Raw genomic sequence first — 24,964 nt, forward strand, 5'->3', positions numbered from 1 at the left:
GGAAAAACAGGGTAATGGGACCTGTCTCCCTGGGTTTTCAGAGGAATGAATAACACAGCGGGCTAACAATGTGCAGCTCCCGATACGCTAAATGAGCACCAGCTCCATATATGTTTCAATTCTTCAGTAGGTTCCAGAGGTGACCAGTGTATTCAGGGAGTGATCAAATCTTGTTTAGTCAACTCCAGTCATTGGGTACCTACAGAAGCTTTATGAAGAGAGGAAGAACGGGGTAGAAAGAAACATGGTGTGAGCATATGAAAAGTTGGAAATTGTGAAGTACTGATTGGTGATTTAGGTCACTTTACCTGAATTCAAAAATGTATTTATTTTCTCATTCCCTGTTGCCTCAGTGATCCCAAATTTCTCAGCCATTGCCACGGTACCCGCCATCTTTGGATGTGTGGGGATTGCTGGCTGGTACTTTAGAACTCCTGCTTGTTCCATCCTTCATTCCGACAGCCTTCTCAAGCCCCTCCTCTCCAGGGGAGCATGCAGTCCTTTACCTTCCTCTGTACCTTTGTGCAGCACACAGAGAATGAGGACACAGAAAAGCGTCATCCAGATCCTGCTAGACCTGAGGTGGTGACAGAGCTTGAGGAAGCCGGTGCCCATCAGCAAAGCGTTACCTTTCTCTATCTGGTTGAAGGTTGCTGAGAACTCAGGGCCCTTCTTTGTTCTACTTTTCTATGAGATGTGAAGAAACAGGAAGGGAAAGCTGCTTCCGAGTGACACTTAATCCAAAAGAATGGGGGAGGGGTAGACTTTTTTCCAAGGTAGGGTCTATGTTAGAAACTGTAACTTGCGAGTGAAAAATGGAACAAAAGGTGAATGATGCTTTTTTAAATGAGCACACTGGTTTCATGAAACCTCAATACTTTAAGATAACGTGAAAGCATGAATTTTTAAGCATATATTATAAGACAAAAATTTATGTATATACATATACACACCTACACATTTTACTGCAAAATTACAAAATTCAGGCCGTAGAACATCTAGAAAGTTCCTACATGGCTTGGCAAAAACCAGATCTCACATGTAGGTGCTGCATGGAATCTAAATCTATTTCAAGAAGGTGAAACAGATGGGTACTGGAAGCCATTCAACTGTAGTTCTAATTAGCATCAATGTTCAGTTTGCTGCAAAGCATGCAAACAGTTCATTTGCCTTTGAAAATGACACTTAAATTTGAGATATTTTTCAAGGAGTTGCCCTGATGGGCCAAACTTAGTCATTGATTGTCCTCCTTGATTTTAATTCATCCTGTGTTAAAACAACCTCCAGGATTTTCCCAGATTCTCTGTCTTAGTGTTTCATTCATACTACTATATTTTAATACTTGCCTGGGTCCTGTTAAGCTAACAAGCATTGATTGGCTCGCAGAATTTTATGTGAATTTCACTTTGTTAATTTTTCAGCTTCCTGTGCCTAAGCTCCAGAATGTTCTTCGCTGAGGTTCTGTCAGTTACAATGTGTTGGGATTCTTGCTTACTATGAAAAAGCCTCTAAGTAGCTTTCCAAGAACAGGTGACTAACATGAGCCAAAGGTAGGAAGCGGCTCTCAGCAGTCATATAAGGTAAGCACTTTCTTATAAATGCAACTCTTGTATACAGAATTAAACTGAGCAAACAGTGAAAAGATGATGTCTTTATCATGTAATGAGAAGCTTGAGATTATTTCTATAATGAATCTCCTTAATAACCTGGGAAGAAGTGTGGGAAGAGTTTAATATTATATGTGATGGAGAAATTTCTAAGACCCATGAGATAACAAAAAAGAGAAAAAAGCAGTTTCATTTCTAAGCTCTCTGCATTTTCTAGACCTCAATAAGTCATAATTTTAAGAAGTAAAACCTGGTGCGAACTTGAACTTGGACATTTAAGTTAAAAATCTTAGCCAGTGACACATTGCAGAAGATAAGACTCTGTCTTCCTCTTCCAAAACATATATTCACTCCTCTCCCCACTCCTTTGGCTGGTTTGCCCCATTTCATGGTAGAATTGAAATATTTCAAGCTAAGATAACAGAGTCAAATTCAAGGTCTTCCTAGCACAACTTGGGGAAATGCCAAGCATAGCAGCATGTTGTTCTTGACAGGTACAACTCCATCAGTTTCTTAAGGGAGAAAAAGATTTGCAGAACATTCCATAGGGAAATGGAGCAAATGCCTCATTGAGTTACAGTCACTGAATTATATTCCTTGGCACACTATATTCACATCTTTCATAGACCCACTGAAAAAAAGTGATAGGACTGAAAATGAAAGCAAATCTTAGTAGAAAGGATTCTGCTCAGTCCATCAATACTATGGAAGTTGGAAGATTGTTGGGACTCACCCAACAACAAATTATTTTCTTTGAGCTCTTATTAGCACCCTAGATAAAGACAACAGTACATTGTGAATGTAAATAATACTGCCTGAACTTTTCTTTTTGCAGCTAACAGACTGTGGGCTGTGCCAGCAGTCAAGACCTGTCCCCAAAGATATTTCCCATGTGTATGCTCATTAGGTCACTGTCAGACTCAGTAGCTCATCCTGGGATGTGGGCTGGTTATTTCCGAGTTGGTTGTACAAAGTTTTAGTCTGTGTGTCATCGGCAGGTAGAGGATGGGAGCTTCTCCAGGGATGTAGCCTCAAACATTTGTCAACCAAACCCCAACTTATGGGAGGTTTTTAAAGTGAAAAGTCACATTTAGAAAATCAGCTTTGCTTTCCCTTATTGTAGCTACTTTAACTTTTGCTCTGCTAAAAAAAAAAAAGGGAAAAAAATGGGGAAAAGATTAGTGTGTCCTGATAGATTATTTATGTATATTTAAAACAGAGGAAATATGCCCATCTTGCTTCTAGGCATCTAGGCAGTATCTCGGCAACTGTGATGGGCAGATGGGAATCTCGGCTGTTTAGAAATATCTGCTGAGAAACACATATCACAGCTGCCCATTTAGCTAATGTGGATTATTTGAAATGTCGTTTTCAAAGTATTGGATGTTATTTTTCACAGACAGTGCCCAAACACAGGCCCATCAACATAATTACATATAATTTTCTGGGAGAAATATTTTTAAAGTAAATGATTATCCCCAGGGATTATTTTTAAACAACTAAATGGATATACACCCATGAACATTTGAACAATGGGTTGAAATACTTAGCATTATTAAAGCAACCTACAGAATATGAGTCAATTCCAGGCAAAATTGTACACAGTGAAAATGGCGGGCACAGGTGGGTAGTGATAGTATTTGTAGATGTCCTGCTTAATGCCCAGGGCTTGGCTGAAAGAATATTGGCATTGGCTTCATGTTGCTGTTCCAGACCTCAGAGTCCTTGAGGCAATGTGCACAAGAAGTTATTTCCCTTCAGGAGGCCTTAAAGATGTATATAGGTAGACTCAGGTTTCCTGATTGCTTAGCTAGGTTCATGAGCTTCTTGTCTTTCCATGCACAAAACAAAATCCTAGAAGTCCAGAGAATAGTGGAATGAGTTTTAGCTAATGACAATCCTCGCTAACCTGCCACAGGTGGCTCCTTAGTCTATATCTAGGTAAAGCTGGATTCTTGGCAATGTGTGACTCGGTCCTCTTCTTTCACTGGTTAGTACCTGATACAATTGATTTGGACATATTTTACATCAATCAATTTACCATGTAAGTGTCCAGAACTGTAAGTAAGTGCCTGGCATTTGTCATTCCAACTGATGCATTTTTGCCATCAAAAATAATCAAAGCAGAGAGAAGACAGAAATATAAAGCCATTTCTACATAAGTCATACTTAATCCAGTTTCATTGCATACAGACAATTTGCATAGAAACAATATGACCCGGCTAAAATTCCCTGATCCTGACTATGCTGTACATTTAAGATGGTGTTTCATCTGTGATTGGAAGCTTTTGGAGATGGATGAGACCATTTGGATTCAATCCAAGTAGACGAGGTAACTGAGGATATTAGAGACTTGGTTTAGAGGTCAAACAGATTTGGTTTGAAAAATCATGTCTTCCACTAACTTGCCTTATAACCTTGGTCATGTCACTTTAGCAGTTAAGCTCAGTTTCTTCTCTGTAAATTGGTCTTTGTTTTCTCATTTTCCTCCTGTAGAAATTTCAGCTTGCAGAGCCGATGTGGGTGTTAGAGAGGTAGTGCGTGTATATAGCTGGTAGACAGTGAACTCTCGGACGGGCAGCTGAGTGCGTGAGCAAAGAGCACACATTCTGGAGTAGACACGCCTGGGCACCGGTCCCGGATTTTCCCCTTAGTATTTCCGTCCTTCGACGAGTTACTTAACCTCTCTGTGCTTCCTCTGCTCTCCTACAGAAGAGGAATAATAGTAATAACCAGGCTCATTATGTTGATTCCATGAGGGTAAGTAAAGTACTTCGAAGAGCATTTGCCGTGCAGTAAATAAGTGGTGCTTATTCAGTAATAATGACAAACGTTTATTACTTCATAATTACATTCTTCTTATTATATTTATTATTTATTACAAATTCCATATCTTGTTTCTGTCACTTGATGGTGATGATGACTTTGCAGTTTGGGTTCTTGCTACGCCTCTAGTTACATCTGTTCACTTCTAGCGCAGATTTCCAGCTCGAGAAGCACAAGCTAGTCTAGCGGCAGGCAAGAGTCACGAGCCAGCATCTTAGAATCATCCAGAGTATATTCTGGAGCCCCCTGCGTTGTGAATTTGGGTTCAAACGAAGAGTTGAAAGGCCAACAATATGCAGAAGAAACACAATTGTGATGTTAATGGGAGATTGTGATGGTTACTTTTATGTGTCAAGTTGGCTGGCCACAGGGTGCCCACACATTTGTCCAAATGTCATTCTGGGTATGTCTGTGTTTTCAGGTGACTTTACCATTTGACTTGGTAGGCTCAGTAAGAAGATTGCCCTACGGAATGTGGGTGGGCCTCATCCCGTCAGTCAAAAGCTTGAATAGAGCAAAAAGAATTCTCTGTAAGAGGGAATTCCTCCTGCTTAGCTGCCTTCAAACTGGGACATAGCTTTCTCTTGCCTCCAGACTGGAAGTACACCCTCAGCTCTGCTGGGTCTCAGGCCTTTGAACTTGAACTATAACTAAACCATTGGCCCTTCTGACTCTCCAGCTTGCTGACTCATCCTAAAGATCTTGGGACTTATCAGCCTGCATCTATGTAAAATTTTTCCACTTTTTCCTCGTGCCTGTGGAATTAATCTTATAACAAAGATTTTATTTGACAAAAACTGTATCTAACACGTTGATCCATTTATTTAGCAAAAGCATGCATTTAGGGTCTACTATGTACCAGGCACTACACTAGCCTCTGATACGTAACAGGGAATATGTGGCTTTTGCTTTTGTGGAGATTATAGTCTCGTAGGGGGGAGATACATTGTAAAAATAAACAAAACATAATTTTTATAGGTTCTATGAAAGACATGAAGAGGGGAGAGAGTTTGAGGAGATGCCAATCAAGCTGAAACCTGAAAGACAAGAAACTTTTAATCATACAGAAAAGAGGCAGGGAATTCTGGGCAGAGAGCCTGCCAGAAGACCCAGAGTGGGGATGTTGACATGCTGGGGAAATTGAAAAGAAGATCTTTGGCTGAATCCTTGAGAAGTCAATGGGAATAGCAGGAGGTGAAGTCACAAGACAGGCAGTATGGAGATTGGGCGGGGCTTTATGGATCACAGCAAAGAGAATTAATTAAAAACGAATGTGAAGCTGCAGAAGGATGTTAAGGGATGGATTAACATGTCTTAATTCACATTTTTAAAAATTTTTCTAAGCTTGGGACGCTTGGGTGGCTCAGTGAGTTAAGTGTCTGACTCTTGATTTTGGCTCAGGTCATGATCTCAGGGTCATGAGATCGAGCCCCATGTTGGGCTCTGTGCTGGGCATGGAGCCTGCTTAAGATTCTCTCTCTCTCTCTCTCTCCCTCTGCCCCTCCCCCTCCCTCACTTTCTCTTCTCTCAAAAAAAAAAAAAAATTCCAAGCTTACTGAGAAAACGATTAGACTGGGCAGGATGGAAGCAGGAAAACCCGTCTCCTAGCTTCCTAGCTTGTGGTGCAGTGGGCAGCAGGGGATAGTGTGTCCTGTATGACAGTGGAGACAGGACAGACAGAAGAGGAGCAGCAATAGGAAAGCATCCTCTCTAATACCTGCTAGTGCTCATTCAGGTCTCACCTTAGCATAATTTCACCTCTTTAAGGATTCTCTTTCCTGCACCACCCAGAAGGGATCAGGGTCCACCACTGCCTCTTTGTTGTTCTCTTCATGACACATCACAGTGGGACTAGTTACAGTTTTTAAGGGCAGGGACTTTTTCTGTTCTTCTCCCTTCAGAATTCTATCTCTGGGATCTAGCAGAGTGCCTGGCTCCTCATTCTAATTCAATACGTATTTGTTGAATGAGCAAAGGAAATGAATACTATGTACTCTATAGGAAAGAGAGAAAGTGTCCCAATTTCCAGAGAGATTTTAGGAAATGAAAATGTAGAGAGTAAGAAACTCTCTGAATTTGTTGTTCAAACTTGGTTGAGACGGAAATTCTAGAAATATTAGGTGAATAAAATCATTCTCATACTTTTCCCAGGAGCCCTCCCCCAACCCTCCAAGCTCCTACTCTGCAATAAACAGGACAAAACATAAATGTCTTAACCAGTGACACATTTTTCGATTCTGCACCACTTTGGGGATGTTAACGTCTTCAAGGCTAGAAGATAGTATCTTGTCAAAAGCATTAAAGTCCTCATTTCCTTCTCTGTGTAGTTCCCTGTGCGATTGCGCTGACCAGCACCGTCCAGGTACACCTGCTCCAGAAACCCCCAGGCCAGGCACGCCACAAGGAGGTATACTGCTTAGGATTTTGGAGAGCGTATTGGAGAGGAAGCGCTGACAGCACAGCAGTGAAAATGCTACCGCTCAGGGCTTTGAAGCTCATGAACGACATTTTGTGTCTTTGTACAAGCTGTGTATCCTTGATTTAGTCCCTATTATATGGGCACTCGTCTCTGTTCTACTCAGGAACAGGGGTCTTAAGGGATAGGAATCCATTTCACTACCAACGTCGTATCTGAAAATTAGAGAAAAAGCTCCAATCTACCATTGCTGAGGATTTATGGGGCTTCTGTGAGCACCGTTTACACGCATTGGACTGGTTAGTTTCAGTAACTTGTGAGATTTATTTTTCCGTGGAGTCAACCAGTAGTTTAAACTAGGCAAAATGGCTTGTCGTTTTGATGTTATAGAAACAGAGAGTATTTGTGGATTCAGGATCAATAGTCAGTGTGAAAAGATAGATCACTTAGGTTGAAATAAGTGTTTTTAGAGCATGTATGGGGAAAAATATGTAAAGAGAATTCATGTCATCTCCGAGCTCTTCTGAAAAAAATGGGGAAGCCCAACTTGATAGAAGCACCTGTAGACTGGGGGGAAAAGGAAGAATACGTAAAAGCTCGAATCTGGAAATGACCCAATGTTCTTCAATAGGAGAGTGGAGAAATGAACTGCAGTATGAATTGGCAAAAAGCAGTGAGTGGCATGTGACGACATTAGGGATGAATCTTAGCCATATAATGTAAAAAGTTAAAAACAGACGAAACTTTTAAATATCCATTTTAGGAATATATATATATATATATATATATATATACAAAATAGGAATTATTAGGGATATATATATTTATATATGATAAAGCTACATAAAAATGGAAGTGAAGGATTCAGGTCGCATGAGGGCAGAGTGATAGAATGGGGTTGGGGAAGCGCAAGTTTAGGTGTAGGTTATTGTCATCATTTTAGTTTGATTTGCATAGTAGAGATGTGCAGGTACTAATTGCATCATTAAGAAGAGAGGAAGAAGGAAAGGGAAGGAGAGAGGGATGGAGAAAGGGCTTTGCATATATCAATATGGAAAGTGGGTCATAAAAAATATGATAAATTCAATTTTAGGCACCCAAGTAAAAAAAGAGAGAGAGAGGGAGAACCCACAATAGTTGATCAAAATTAGCCTTTTCTTGGAACACCAGGTCAAAAGTCCTTTTCTGAATTTATGTGGTTATCTGGGGTGTGTTGGGGACCAGAGCCAGAAAATGCAACTTGGAGTCCATAGTCTATGGACTCTGAGAAACAAACTGAGGGCCTCAGAGGGGAGGGGGGTGGGGGAATGGGATAGGCTGGTGATGGGTAGTAAGGAGGGCACGTATTGCACGGAGCATTGGGTGTTATATGCAACTAATGAATCATGGAACTTTACATCAAAAACCAGGGATGTACTGTATGGTGACTAACATAATATAATAAAAAAATATTATTATAAAAAAAAAAGAAAATGCAACTTGTTTTTCCTGACACCCCCCCCCCCCCCGTCTATTCTTCTGTGCATCTTATTAAAGCCACCATGACTCTTCAGAAAATCCTAAAACAACTTCACACTATTCTGTCACTCCAACTCCCTCATCCTGTGTATCTATTCCATATCCCACATGTGGTCTCCCAAAGTCATCATCATTCTCCATCTTGTGGGTCATGAAGCAACCTTTCAACTGCCCTTCTTGCCTCCGGGCCTTATATTCTAGAGCAGCCATCACTTTTCCTCTAACGTGAAACTGTCCACCATACCTTGTTCAAACACTTCCGTGAAAGTATAAGACGAAGCCAAACCCCTAGCATGGTGGCCAGGAACTTTCCTCATCTGGCAGGCTTTCAATTCCTGCCACACCTGCTTATTCTACCCTGATGGCCACAGTTGCTCTTGTTCTCCCTCTCTCTTCCAGTTAGCATGCCCTTCTCTCTGCATCCCTCACCAGTTCCTGCTGTCCCCTCAAGTCCCCTCTGCATTTGAGGAAGGGTTTGCTGCTTGACATTCCCGGAGCACTGCCCTCTCAGCCAGTCGCTGGCCCTGGAGCCCTCCAGGCACGTGGTCAACAGCGAGACCTCTGAAAGCCCAGCCCCCTGCAGAGTGTCTGACAGCCAACAGGTGTGCAGTTGGTGTGAGGGTAACAAGTGGACAGGTTAGAAACCACGACTATGTGCTTAACTTGCTTTGAAAGTAAAATGTCCTTCTTCCTCTTCCTTCCATTGCCTATTCCTCTCAGCAGAGTAGGATTTTGATAATCCCTCTCTTTTTCTCAAAATAAAATTCAGCTGAAGAGTTGTGAACAAAAAGCTCAGAAGACTAAAATATTTTTGAAGGCAGAAGTAGATGGGATGCATTGACACTAGAGCCAAATTTTGTGTGAAATATAGTATTTTGCCACACAGAAATGGTCTTTATTGTCTTAAACATCTCTAGTCATACTGAATTTCAATGATAGGTTTCGGTCATAGTAGCCTTTTAATTTAAAACAAAATACAAAACATACACTAACTAATTCTAGAGGGCCCACAGAGGTGGAAAGAATGTATTCGTATTTGAAAAACACTTCCCTAAAAGTTATAATGCTGTCGAACTTCCACGGAGCAACTGTAGCATGATTGAAGTCATAGCAGTTCAACTAAAAAGAGATTCCTCAAAATTACCTTTACCCATTTGTATCTATCTTTTAAATTTTTTTCAAAATTATTTTTAAAGAGAGAAAACAGGGGCAGGTCTTGTGCTGTGGTTGTGGAGTTCGGGGTTTTGCTGCTGCAGAAGCGGGGTCAAGCCTGCATGTGACTGTGTATCTCTGAGCTGTCCTGGCTGGAACCCCTCCTTTCTTGGAGACCTGATGGCCCACGGACCCCCTCCCCCCATTACATTCAGGCTTTTGTGGTTACAGGTTTAAGAGCAAGAGCAACAGGGCCACTGGGAAGGCTGGAACTGAAGTCTGCTTTAGCCACTATTTATCTGTCGTGGTCATCTTTCGTTGTTGTTGTTGTTAAAGATTTTATTCATTCAAGAGAGAGAGAGCAGAGCGAGGGAGAGAGCACATGGGGGGGAGGGGCAGAGAGAGAGGGAGAAGCAGACCCCCCCCCCCCCCCCCCCCCGNCCCCCCCCCCCGCGAGCAGGGAGCCCGACCTGGGGCTCAATCCCAGTACCCTGGGATCATGACCTGAGCCTCTTGGTTTGCAGAGCTGCCATCAGACTTGCATGGCCTCTCTTCCCACGGAGGAGAATCTGGTTGTGACGGAAGAAAGCAGTTCTTTCCAGTTCTTTGTCCATGTCTTCACCTGTCCCTGTAGAAGGGAGGCTTCTGATGTGTGTGGGTATTGTTTCCATGCCCTTGGGACATTCATTCTCTATTTCTAAGCAGCACGTTTCCTCCTCTGCCCACATCCTCTGAAGTCGAGTGGCATGTTTTTGGTGTAATTTAGGCAGAACTTGAGTTTTCAGCTGAATCTCTTACGAGTTGTGCATTTTCAGGCTGCAAACATGCTCACTCAGTTTTGAAGCTTTTTTTTTTTTCCCCAAATTTCTCCTGTAGGTTCTTCATTCACTGGATTTTCTTCAAATATGTTTTTGAATATTTCTTATTTTTCTCCCTCAAGCCTTTTAAAAGAAGCATGTTCATTAACAGCATTGATGACCAGATGACCTCCATGTTTCAATCCACTTTTTCTCTCTAATGCCAAGTTGCTGTGATTCACATAATCTTCTCTGAAGAGGCCTGGCAAACTTACCACCTTGCACAGTTTCCGTCGGAGATTTTAACTGGCTCTTCTGATCATTCACAACCTGTTTGAGTTTTCAGTTATGTTGTTTTGCTCCCTCAGCTGGGCGTACTCTTGGCTCCACGAAGCAGATTCTTAGACAAGCAGTTTCAGACTTTCCTAAAGTCTAAAGCAAGGGTATTCCCTCAAACCGTGCAGTTTTCTGATGTGGTTCTCCATTCTCCTGAGATGCTTTAAGATGTTTTGTTTGTTTGCCTCAGTCACTTGGGATTGGAAGGATAGCAATGCCTCTTGCAGTGACTCTGGTCTCGAAGGTGATCCATCAGCAGCAGCCCCACGAGTTTGTTTTGATCTGTTTTACTTTGGAGGCGGGTGACTCTGGGTGGCAGAATCCGGGGCGGGACGGTGGGCATCAGGCGGCGGCTGGAGCACCTTGCAGGTGTGGCAGGCCGGGTCCTGCAGGGACGCTGTGCAGCTGCAGCCCAGCGCCCGGATGCCCCGGAGGCCCGGCACCTGGGGTCGGCGTGCATCCGCTTACAAGCGCAAGCTCCCACCCAATCGCAGGTGGGGTCCGGGTCACCTGGAGGTCACAGCTTCCCCGAGGCCTGCTGCACGCCCTGTTCCTGGCGCTGGTCCTACGGCTGGGGACAAGCGGAGCTCCCCGCCCGCGGGCAGGTAGGCCAGTTCCGGTGGACAGGGTGAGGGCGGGGGTGGGCATGCCGGGAGGGGTGCCGGGAAGGGTGCCGGGAGGGGAGCCGGGAGGGGCGCCCGCCCGCCCTGCCCTGTGCCTGGTGGACCCGGGTGGGCCTTGAGCGCCGTCTTGGGGACTGAGGACTTTCCAGGGGAACCATCCCCGGTCACTGGGCCCTCTGCGGGCCACTCAGTCTCGTCGACCAGCTGCTAGGTTTTGGGGGGTCCACGGTTGGCTCAGGGGTGGAGAGCCAGGTCTGGCAGGCCAGGACTTTGGGGGCAGTGGGGCCTTCTCAGCTGGCCTGCCTGGAAGCAGCGTCTGCCCCCGCTGTCCTTGGAGCTCAAGGCGACGAGGGGGGGCGGTGGCCACGAGGTGCAGCTGTGTCCTCAAGGGAAGAGCCGTTCAGATTTTTATCAGTCCTTCCAAGTTACAGAGTTTGTAACTTTAGAGGACTGACTTCCCCCACCCATGACTTGGGGGTGGGTCTAACAGGCTTGTGAAATGGGTCCGATGTTCTCATGAACTTTGTGATATTCTTCAGCTCAGGCAGATGATGTTTTGGCTAGCTCCTTTTCTCTCTTTAAAGCATGTCAGCCCTTGATTATAAAAACAACCATAGCAGTAGGTCCCAGGATCTGCCAGGGAAACCCAAAGAGACCTGGGAGGTGTCCCAAACATTGGGACACCAGCAGAGCATCTGCTGCTTCTCCAGGGCTGTACTGGGATGTTCTTGTAACAGCAGTCCCTCCCTGGCCTCAGAGGGCACCACTGTTCTACCTCGGATGGTCAGTATCCTGTGGGGCACAGCTGACCACACAGAACCCTGTGGAATGTTCTGTCTTTAAGGAAAACAGGTGCCTGGCAAGCAGGACCAGTCATGAATTGGGCTAGGGGAGAGGGGGAGTGGACAGCCAGGTTCTAGAAAACGTCTTGCTCTCAGTCTGCTCTGCACATTGCATACACACAGAGATTAGCACTTATACTGTGCATTTGGAAAGGGCTAATTGCAGCTGGTTGCCAGCCTGGAACTGTGTCCCCAAGACAGCTCCCAAGAGTCCCTCTGTCTGTGTTCTGTCCTGAGTCAGAAAAAGGCCTTGGAGCATCTGTGGGTAGGGGTCACCCTCTCAGGTGTCCCCTGGGGAGGGAACATGGCTGCCAACATCCGTGGTCACAAAACTGTACTGGGGGTGTTTCCTGCTCACACTGATTGGAGCTGCAGATTTAAAAAAAGGTGTCCCCAGAAAGGGTGTGGTGCTGCCTTGGCAGGGAAGAGTTTACACAGCCGTGCGAGGATGTTCCTCTTTGAGAGGGTTCCAGCAGCCAGACCTCGGGGTGTCACTCAGCTTCATGATGGGAACTGGCTTCCTGAGCACTGGAAGGGGAAGGGGCCTGGACCTTTAGAGCCACTTGGCGGGGCCTCAGAGCTCAAGGTCTGTTCCTCACATCTTTGTGGGGAACCATTTAGCCCATGGTGCAGAGTTAATGAAGACAGTGGGGCCTGGGAAGGCTGCAATCCGCAGGGCACGTGGTGGGCTGGAAATTTAAGTCAGCGATGGAATGATAGTCCTGAGTCTGGTATCTGTGGAGCAGGCCAAGCAGAATGGAAACTCAGACAAGATTTCTATGTTATGGTCTTGAGACTGAATTCCTTCTTCCTATTTGCATGTATTACTTTACTTCAAATAGATTGGAAAGGAGGAAGGCTGTAAATAGGGGACCAAGAACAGGCACTGCAACAAGAAAGCAGAGACAAGGTCCATTTGGAAGACAAGATTCCGTTGTCAGGCATTGACAGAGATTTACAGATCAGAGATATTGCCCAAAATGCCATGCAGAAAGAGAAAAGGAAGAGGAAGGTGCAGGTTAGGTCAGGGATGGCCTTCCTCTGCCCCAGGGCCGGCACCCAAAGTCTCTAGATGCAGAGCTCTGCCTTGGGAAGAGGGAGAAGACGATGGAGATTTTCAATCCTTAGGTTTCTCCACAGGCTGGAGAAACAAAGCTTGCCATCTTCTCTGATTTGGGGAGTAGCCGCTCCAGGTGGCAAGTTTGTTGTTTTTCTTTTTAACTTCCCCCCCCCAACTCTTTGAACCTGAGTGTAGGGGTTTCCCAGCACAGTGGAACTGTAACAAAGCCTTCACTGTGACGCAGGAGCTGTTGACCTGGTTGGCGCCAAGGTCTGCTTCTCGCTGATTTCCTGCAATGAGTTGGGTCAAGGAAAGTTTTTCACCGATGCTTAATTTATTTTACATGATCACGTTGCCTTCCTCCTTCTTTGGGAGTGCCGTTAACAAAATACTCCTTAGCACTTGCCTGAATGACATTCACTGCCCCAGTGTGAGAATATTCTCGGTTTCTTTGTATAGCCCTGGTTTGCCTGGTGAGAAGGATGTTTTGTTATTTCAGCAGCCTTCAAATAGGTAATAAATAAATTTCCACTGGGTTGGCACTTCCTCTCATTTCCTGAAGGAGGGGCTGATTGTTCTGACAGCTCCCTGGGGACACTTCAAGTTCTCCAAATGACTGAAGTGACCACTGCGTCATTCCCTTATGCGCCTTGTCACATAGAAATCCCAGGGAAGGTAATTTATAATATCAGCGTCAAGGCTGGGATTGTCTGCATTGGAGTGTCTCTGAAGTTAAAGAAACCACCAGATGAAGTCACAGCAGGAAATGGTAGAAGCAGCTTATTGCCTGCTGAGATGTTCTTCTAGAATATGTGGCTTGCATAGCGTCATCTGTGGGGGAGTAGGCATGGCTAGGTTTGAAGAGTGCGAGGACAATAGGACTTAGAACAGAAAGCGCGGATAGTTGTGCCTGATGCAGGACAAGCAACTACTCATCCAATAAGTCCTGCAAAGGTTATAGAGGTTCTGAAAGATGCCTCATTCCCTTCAGTGCAGAGTGCATATGAAGCAGAGAGCAAAGGTGCACAAACTCGAAATGTTTACATGATTATGCAGGAGATTCTCTAAAAGCGTGGGGTGTGCAGAACTCCGTTGCTTCCAGGCCAGAAATGAGGAGCTGTAGTTCGACAGCAGCTAAATTGACGTTTCTTATCATTACAAGGCATTGCTCACTTTGTAAATGAACCCCACGTGGTTGATCCTAGCAACTCACTAAACTTTCCTGACCCTCTCATTTCAGGGATTTGACCATATACTGAAGAAGTGATCAAGGTTTCACCAAAAAATTAAATATAAATTATCTTGAGGGTTCAGTGGATTTATTTAAAATGGATAATGGGTTGGAATTATTATTAATATGAGGTTGAGTGCTCTGAATCAATGTGCTCTTCTAAGCTTTTCTTTGAGGAGAGGAACAATGGAAGAATAGTGCTAGGAAAAGGGCTTCTCACTACTCCCTTCCTGTCCAAAATATTAGCTGATTTGGTCAATGAAATATTAGTCACTTAGAGAATGCTACATTTTTCCCCATTTTCACTCCAATCCAAATGTTATTTTATTCCTTTTATATTACTAAATCAGTGAAGGATATTCTAGAATATTTAGAAAATACAGATAAGTTAAAATGTCCTGAAACCCAATGTTATCAAACTTTAATTTTATCGTGAAAATAAGCCCTAGGCCAATTACATCAAATTCTGCAGGTACTCATTGCAGTATAAAGCAGTGGCACGTGCTTGGCCTATTAAATTCATCTGATGTGATATTATTGTCATGAATCATTTAAATATATAATTTATTCCAAATGTGGGGTTAGGAGTAAGACTGCCTGGGTCAGACTGTTTTCTCAAGCACACAAAGGTGTGACCTTTGGCAAATCACTTTTCCGTACTCCAGTTTCTTCATCTGATAAAATGTAAATAATAATACACCTACCATAGGGTTATTATAAAGATTATATGAATTATAATTGAAAGCACTTAAAATGGTGCCTATGTTATACGAAGAAGTCAATAAATTAATTTTCTTGATAGTAATGATAGTAATGTGCAAGAAGATACTTGGTTTTAAAAAAGAATACTTGGTTGGGGCGCCTGAGTGGCACAGCGGTTGAGCGTCTGCCTTCAGCTCAGGGCGTGATCCCGGCGTTATGGGATCGAGCCCCACATCAGGCTCTTCTGCTATGAGCCTGCTTCTTCCTCTCCCACTCCCTGCTTGTGTTCTCTCTCTCACTGGCTGCCTCTATCTCTCTGTTGAATAAATAAATAAAATCTTTAAAAAAAAATACTTGGTTAAATTACTCAGTAACTATAAAAAACTGACTAAGATCTAATTCTTGCCTTCAATAAATGTATAGTGGTTAAGACACACAGATAAAAGAAAATAATATAAAGCTAAGAAAATAAGGAAAATTCCAAAGAGATTGATCTTACATTAGGTTTAAGGAATCATTAATTCAACACAGCATCCACTAATTCATTTCATTTTAATAAATAGATGATAATGTAATTTTTAAATGAATATATGCTAGTTAATGGCAATGAAATATTTAATACTTAAAAACTACTTAATGAGCTGCGATGCCCCTCAAATGATTATCTTTAATACAGATGACTCTCAGGTATTTTAAAGATGAAGGTTTATAGACTTCTTTCTTCAATTATGTTCGCTTTCTTGATTTAGTTTGATGCCCAATTTTATATAATTCAGCATGCTTTTTTTTTTTTACAGTCCTTTCCCATATCAGTCAACAGATAAACTTGTTGAAAGTCTCCTATGTACTGACCATTATACATGCTCAAAAGTAGTGGATATACTTTTAAGTGTAACCACAAGGTGAGAACTCTCCCATTAAAGAAAATACCAGAAATTTTGATTATGCAGTAAAACAACTCAGTAGCCAAAAACGTATGTACTTAAAAATGGGGAAAATATTCTAAATGTTTAACGCTAAAACAAGGCTAGAATCCTAATTATATTTTTTAAAAGCTCTTTCAATTCAATAAGGAAAAATATTCAGAGTGAAAAAAGTGGGATGAACATAGGACAGTTGACAATTTTAGAAATACAACCATTGAATGTGTGTGCTATGTTCAATATTGTTAATAATAAGAGGCAGTTTAACTGGCATTTTTCATCTGTCACATTTGCAAATACTAATAACTAGTGTTAGTGAAAGTGCTGGCTGATGAAACCATAAATTAATACAATCCATTTAAAAAACATATTTCTTAGGAATGTTCCTATTAAAATATCAGTGTATACAAATACTATCTACAAGAAAATTCTTTGGAGAATTTTATAGTAGGGAAAATATGTTTGTTGAGTAAATGATGTACTTAAGAAATGAAGTGAGATAAATATTTACTTGTACAGAAGGATTCTCACAGTTGTTCACATCCCACTTTTAGGGCTAAAACACTCAATCCCCCAGGTGTTGCAGGAATGCTTTTTGGCTACTTATGGTTCACAGCTGAGTTCCTCCCCAGGAAGTGCTGTCCCTTGAAGGTAACTGCATCATCTAAGGTGACACACTCTGCTGGGGGTGGCTGGCATCTTGGACTCATCAGGAGAGGCATAAAAAGGCCCGGTTTCCTGTTTCATTTCTGGGCCACGGGGTAGGACAGTCCCAACTCTAGAACTCCTGATGGGATTGTCAGAGACTTTGACAAAACCGCATGCTGTTTTCACTTCCCCCAGTCCTGCTTCCTTCATCCCCTCACAGGTATTGTTCTCAGTACCCCAGTAGACTGCCTGCAGACAAATCCCCATCTCAAAGTCTGTTTCTCAGACCTAAAACCATGCCAGAGATGGGCTGAAGAGAAAACCAGCGATCTTCTGGCAAATGTTTTACAACCGGTTTTCTGGGAGCGGGTGGGTGGGGGTGGGGAACAACTTAATTTGTAGCATTAGTCAACTTCCATGGTGTAAATACTCCCACCTCGGAAGATTTCAAGCTACTGACTTGATCTTACTGAGTGCAGAGTCCAAAAGAGAAGCACACAGTCCCTGCTCAAGAGACAGGGTGGGCCAGCTCCAGCACTCCGCTAGAAGCAGCAGCCTCCAAAGCGAGCTTGGGAATTTGATTACTCACCACGAACGGGATGTGGGCAATGATGACTCCATCCAGTTGGTAGGTGAAGTGCTCATGGCTCCAGGCCTGTTGCAGCCCTGCAGTTATCACAGTTCACCCCTGGTGAACTGGGATGGAACGTGGGTGGAAAGCACTGGACAGCTGGATGCAGCAGGGCTGTATCACAGGTGTTTGAATGACTGGGGCAAGTAGTGATTTTAAGAACAGTGGAATTGGACGGCTACTCTTGATTCCCACGGATGGACTGGAGAAAGAAAATGAGAAACTGAAGGGTACTAATCCCCAGTGTAAGTAGAAGTGTAACTGAGCACCTCCCTGCCTGCATATAAAGAGACCTTCATCTCCTGCATCCAAATAGCAGTAAAAGCCCAAGTATAAGTCCAAGGATTGTTTATATTATGACTGTTCTATGGTGACCTTTGAGCTTCCATGGCAGAGATAAGCAGTCATGAAGAGGGGTCCCCATCCTGGCTAGGGCAGGTGATCTGTTTATCAGGACGAGTTAAGGCTGATGCTACACCATGTAGGCACCAGGTGATCTGCCAGGACATCTTTTGGTGGTCACTTCCTTGCCTGATTTTGATTGTTAATAGAGAAGTGCTACACTACCACCCGAGAAAGTCATGGAATTCAGAAGCATAATTCCCTCAAGGATGAGGTTTGTGTCACCCCACCAGATAAGCCACCTAGTTGAGTGCGGATACTAGTCCAGGGTGAGAGAATCTAGAATGAGTAGTACAGAAGGAGACGGTGGGTATCAGTAGTGGCCCTAGGTACAGCAGAAGGGGCTGGAGTTTATTCTACTAACCTTCTACCTGTTGATTTCCCCCCAGAAAGACCAATCAGATTCCAGGAGTTATTCTGAGATAACTTACTATAGGAAGCCAATCAGATTCCAGAAGCAGTTATTCTGAGATAACTTACTGTAGGGATGAACTTACTATAGGAAGTAAATGAATTTGGTTGGACCATAGTATGCTGGAGTAGAGTCTGGTGGAAGGCCCAGATGCTGCAGTACTGACCTTCATTCCCCCAGAAGCGTCAGGAATCCGAGTTGCCTACTGATAACTCATAATGAGTTCCTCCCCAGTAATTGGCCTTAGCGGAAGGAAGCTGCCTTGCCCAGTATATACTTCTTTCTTGGGTGCATTCTGCATGTAATAGCTCTCACTAGGGGGTCATAGGGCTTAGCCCTCTTGCCTTCATCTGAGATAATTCTGTAGGACCATTTTTCTCCACAGCTGCCACAGTGTCGGTTGAATCTTTTCTTCCAAATGCATCACAGACCTGCTTCCCTCATTCCCTCATAGCTGCCATTCTGGGAGCCCTCTCCAATAAACTTCCCACACTCAGATCTGTACCTCAAAACCTGACCTAACACACGAGTTAAGAAAATATAGTAAAATTTCTGGAATCATGCAACCTAGGAAGTTCAGCCAATTTAGTAAATCTAAATTGGTTCTAAGACCTTAAAGGAGTTAAGTTCAATATTTAAAGAAAAGGCAGGGGTGGAGGGAGCTGATAAATGCATGGGTAGTGGAGGGAACCTTGTGGATACACTCTAATGATTGCTTTTGTGTCCTGTGAGCTAGGAGGCTGGCAGGACTGGGGAGGAAGTTGCAGAGGTTTGAAGATGGAGGAGAAGGTATAAAATAGCCGTCCAGGAAACTGAGGGGTACGTGTGTACAGATGCAGAATACACCACTGGGGGTAAGCAGGAGTGGAATTTTGTCAAGAGAACATAATGAGGAACAAGGGATTAATCCTCTTTCTTATTTGCGGTCATGAAGCTAATTGTAAAATTCTGCTTTGGTGATATAGTCATACTAGTTGAAATTTAAATTGTCATAATGGACATAATCTTTCACGATAGGTGACTGGGTTAATGGAGAGTGGAGCTGAAACTCAGAATTCCGGAGGACATAAACTGGAAGGCTCTCAGAGTAGGATACATTAAGTTGAGATAATCTAAGGATTACAGACATGTATAATGACACAGCCAAGGATATGAGAGTGGGAGTGAGAAGATGAATGGGATGGCGTGTGATATTCATTATTCATTTACTAATAAACATTTATTGTAGACAAGATCAAGGAACTGAGTAGACAAAGCATTAAATCTGCATGAATACTGGGGTTGGATATAGGGTTAGAAAGACTGAGAGGCATCCTAGAAATATAAAGACATACGAATCTTTGATGAAAGTTTTTCCTAGCTTTATCAAGATATATAATTGACATATAACATCATTTAAGGTGTACAATAAGATGATGTCATATACATATATGTTGTGAGATGATTCTCACAGTAAGTTAATACATCCTCTCCCTTTTTTTGTGTGGTGAAAACTTTTAAGACTTAGTCTCTTAGCAAATTTCAAATACAAAGTAGTGTCATTAACTATAGTCACCATGATCTACATTACATCTCCAGAACTTATTTTATAACTGAAATTTTGTAACCCTTTGTTGATCTACACCCATGTCCGCCACCTCCAGCAACCACCAGTGTCTTTGGTTTCTGTGAGCTCCTTTTTAGATTCCACCTAGGATATCATGTACTATTGTGTCTTGCTCTGTCTGACTTGTTTGACTTAGCGTAATGTCCTGAAGGTTCATCCATGTTGTTGAAGATGCAGGGTTTTCTTCTTCTTCTTTATGACTGAATCATACATATTCCATTGTATATGTATACATCTTTATCCTTTGGTCCATCACTGGACACTTACATTGTTTCCATGTCTCGGCTATTATAAAAAATACTGCAATGAACACTGAGAGGTAGATATTTCCTTGAGATTATTTCATTCCCTTTGAATATACATATACACACACACACAAATACAGAAGTGGAACTGCTGGATCATATGGTAGTTCTAGTCTTAACTTTCTGAGAATCATCCATCCTGTTTTCCATAGTGGTTTTCAATTTACATTCCCACCAATAGTGTACAATGGTTCCCTTTTCTCCACATCCTTACTAGTGTTTATCACTTCTTAATAGTCCTTGTATCAGAAGTGAGCTGATACCGCATTGTGGTTTTGATTGGCACGTCCCTGATGATTAGTGAAGTTGAGCACCTTTTTGTGTTCCAGTTGGCTTTCTGTATGTCTTTGGAAAGATCTCTATTCAGGTCCTTCACCCACTTTTTAAATGGGATTATTCCTTTTTTGTTACTGAGTTGTATGGGTTTCTTTTATATTTTGGGATATTAACCTTTTATCAGATATATGGTCCCAAATATTTTCCTTTTTCATTGAATTGTTTCCTTTGTGTAAAGTGTTTGGAATGATGTAGTCCCACATGTTTATTTTTGGGTTTTGTTGCTTGTGCTTTTGGTGTTCTAGCCAAAAATTCATTGCCAAGACCTGTTTCAGGGAGCTTGTTCCTTATGTTTTCATCTAGGAGTTTGACAATTCCAGATCTTACATCTCAAGATAGTTTATGTGATGTAAGGATAGTGGCCCAGTTTCACGATCTTTCATGTGTGGCTGTCTGGTTTTCCAAACACCATTTACTGAAGAAATTTTCTTTTCTCCATTGAGTATTTAGTTGGCCATATATACATGGGGTTCTTTCTGGGCTCTGTATTCTGCTCCATTTGTCTTTGTTTTTATGCCAGTAGTCTTGTTTTGATTACTGCAGCTTTGCAGTACAGTTTGACATCAGGAAGTGTGATACCTCTAGCTTTGTTATTTCTCAAGATTACTTTGGCTACTTGGGTTCTTTTGTGGTACCATATACATTTAAGGTTTTTTTTTCTAATTTTCTATGAAAAATGACCTCATAATCTTGATCCAAGTACCTATAGCACAAAATGTTACCTTAGACAATGCCTTTTCAGACTTCGTATACTAAATACCAGATACTATCCAATGAATTGCTCTTCTCACCATTTAGAATATTTTTGTTCTTGTAACCAGTTTTCTTTTAGTTTTCAACAGCTATTGCTTTTATGATGTGAGAACCTCCTAAGTAAAAATACATGGATTAAAATTGTATTCTCATCTGGAATCCAAGTAATTGTTTGAGTCTCAGTGTGCAGCTCAGCATTTTCATTCCCCAAGGACTGTTCTCCAGATGCCTTTTACCTTGATAACTGAGTTGACATAGTCTGATGATAATGATAACCACAAACTAAAACAACTGTGGGAAAAGTCACTTAGTTCAGGCACATGATACAGAAGCAGTCCTTCTATCAGACGGCTTTCCCTTTCCCATCAAAAAAAAATGAGACAGAATGATCATTTTTGGAGTAGTCTGCCAACAGTGTTGTGCTCGTAAGTAAATTTTAGGTACTTGGAAATACACCAACATATGGAGTTACTATACACGTTTAGCTTGCTTTTAATCACGAGAATACTATGTAATAGTGTTTTCTACATGTAAATTTCCCATTGTGCTTTCTCATGTAAATTTTCCAATAGTAGTTTAAACTTGGGGCTAGCAGTGTGTTATAAAATCACAAATAATGTGAAGTTTTCTGCTTATGCCTTTGAAACAACACCATTTAAAAAGCACACCATAGGACTTTACCTCTGGAAAGAAGTAGATCTGTTTCTCCCTATTTCTCTCTGTAAGGACAACTAAAAATTATAGCCCACATATATAAAACAAACTCAAAAAAGTGGAGAAAACACGGAAGGCTGGCTAGGAAACTTGGGGCCCAAGGATTAACACAGGAGTGTCTTCCTTGGGGTTTTTTTTAGCCTCCTCTATCCCAGACTTGGAGATGAAGAAGTTGGCAGTCTAGACGCACCAGCAGGTACAGATAAAACAGCAACAACACCTCGATGAAAGTCTAGCTAAAGGAACAGGAAAGGGGCAGCCTAGCAAGAAACCTTTTAGACAATAACTGCTCTAACTCTAGCCAAAGACCACAGAAAAAGTTGTGGCCTCACTCCCACTCTATGCCAATAAAGGTTGAGTGGGTAGCCCACACCAGCACTCTCCTCAGACTGTAATGAGATACCCTAACCCACCTGCCAGGATCAAGTAAGGAGCTGGGACTTTGACTTCTGCCAGGTGGTAATGTCGCACACCCCCTCCACAGTATCTGTGGTGATGATGGAGGGTCCATGGCTTCCAATCCTATCTCTGAGTTTTGAGGCATCCCCTTACTCCCTGCTGAGGTGACCACAGTGGAGGATTTTCACCCTAGCCCAGGGGCAATGAGTCACCATTCCATGGTGTCAGTGGAGGACAAATGGGGAGCGGTAAAGAAGGAATTCCTATCCCTTTCATTCAGGGTGCTATCAGAGGAGACCTAGAGGAACAACAAGGAACCTCTATTCCCCACGACCCCCACCATGGGCCCCATTGTCAAAAGAAGCCAAGGGAGGGGAACCTAGATTTCTAGCCCTATCTGGCAGTAACAAGGTAATAGTCCCCATTTCCCCCAATGAAGCCATGTCAGAGGGAACAAGGTAACATATAAGGTGTAAATAAGATCCGGAGCCTCATAACTGAATACACAAATTGTTCAGGTTTTAACTGAAAATTACTTGTCATAACAAGATCTGGGAAAGTTAAAATTTCAATAAAAAAAGACAACAAGTACACACCAATATTGAGATGGTAGAAATGTTAGAATAGTCTGACTAATACTTAATGCAGCCACCATAAAAATGCTTCAATGAACAAGTATGAACATACTTGAAATTTTTAAAAAAGAGAGCCTCAACACAAAGTATCAGTAAATAGAAGATATGAAGAAGGATCAAATGGAAGTTGTAGAATTAAATATAAAAAGTGAAATTTAAGGCTCAGTAGATGGGATTAAGAGCAGAATAGAGAAGACAGGGAAAATAGTGAACTAGAAGACAGAAGAGGAAAAACTACCCCATCTGAAAAAAAACAGAAAATAGACTTGAAAAGGAAGATGAACCAAATTTAAGGGATTCAAGAGACTAAAACAAAATAGCTAACATTTGTATCTTAGAAGTTTTAGAAGGACAGAAGGGGGGAGGGGGACTGAAGAGAACTTGAACAAATAATAGTTGAAAACATTTTAAATATAGAAGAAGCTATAAGGAATAAGCTAGATGGAATGATGCTACCCAATTTCAAGGCATATTATGAAGTTATAGTAATCAGTCCTGTTGAATTGGTGGAATCCCAGATACACAGATCAATGGAACAGAATAGAGGTACCAGAAATAGACCCAGACAAAAAAGTCCAACTGATTTCTGACAAAGGTACAAAAGCAATTCAGTAGAAGAGGAATAGACTTGTCGACACATGCCCCTGGAGCAATTGGACATTCATGGGGAAAATAATGATTCTTTGTCTAAACCTCACACCTACGGAAAAATTAACTCAAAATAAAATAAGGACTTAGTGGAAAAGATAAAATTATAAAACTTTTAGGAAAAAAAAGGGATAAAATCTTTGGGATGTAGGGCTAGGCAAAGAATTCTTAGATTTGACACCCGAAGTGGAATCCATAAAAGGGAAATTTGATAAATTGAACTTCATCAAAATTGCCCCATGAAAGCAACATGAAGAGAAGTGAAAGAGAAGCCAAAGACAGAGAGTAAATATCTGCAAACCATGTATCTGACAAAGGACTTCTAACTAGAATATATAAAGGACTCTCAGCTCTCAACAGAAAAAAAAAAAAAAAAAGCATGAAGACGCTGACAAGTGGACATGAATGGCAAAGAAGCCCTTGAAAAGACAATTCAGCATCATTTGCCATTAAAATGAAATGACACTACACACCTGTCAGAATGGCTTAGATTTAAAAAAATATATGACCACACCAAATACTGGAAAGGATACAGAGAGACTGAATCACTTATACATTGTTGTATGGAATGTAAAATAGGGGAGCCATTCTGGAAAACAACTTGGCATCTCCTTTAAACACAAAACATGTTACTACATACAACCTAGCTACAGGACTTCAGAGCACTTACCTCAGAGATATGAAAACTTATGTTCGCACCAAAACCCTGTACACCAATCTTCATTGCAGTTTTATTCATAATAGCCCAAAAGTGGAAACAGCCCAGATGTCCTTCAGTGAGTGAGTGGTTAAACACACTGTAGTACATTCATGCCATGGAAGACCACTGAGCAATGAAAAAGAAGGAACCAATGACACACGAAAACTTGTATGTATCTCCAGAGAATTATCCAGAATGGAAAAAGCCAGTCCTGAACGGTGACGTGCTAAGTGATCCCATGTATCTAACTTCTTAAAATGGCAATATTATAGAAATGGAGAATGGATTAGTAGTTGCTAGCAGTTACGGATGGGCAGTGTGAGGGGAAGGCGGGGATGATGAGAACCAAAGGGAAGTAGGCATGGATATAAAAGGGCAACATGAGGAATCCCTGTGGTGATGGAAATGTTCTATAACTCCATTGTATCAATGTCAGTATCCTGGTTGTGATGCATTTACTTTTGGAGAAAACTGGTGAAGGGTACATAGGATCTGTTTGCATTATTTTTTACAATTGCATGTGAATTCAAAAATAAAATGTTATAAACAGTCAAAGTATAATTAGTCATTGTTGTTGTTATTCATCACATTTTCTGGCTACCCAGCTCAGTGTTAAGTACTTTTGCTAACTTAAGGGACTTTCCCACTTCATGAATCTTGCCTCCTCAAATAGAACAAAGAAAATTTCTCAAACTTCTTTTTTTCTATTTTTATTGTTTTTAAAATTCTAGTATAGTTAACA

The sequence above is a fragment of the Ailuropoda melanoleuca genome, chromosome 18, assembly GCF_002007445.2.
Source record: "Ailuropoda melanoleuca isolate Jingjing chromosome 18, ASM200744v2, whole genome shotgun sequence".
NCBI classification, from domain to species: Eukaryota; Metazoa; Chordata; class Mammalia; order Carnivora; family Ursidae; genus Ailuropoda; species Ailuropoda melanoleuca.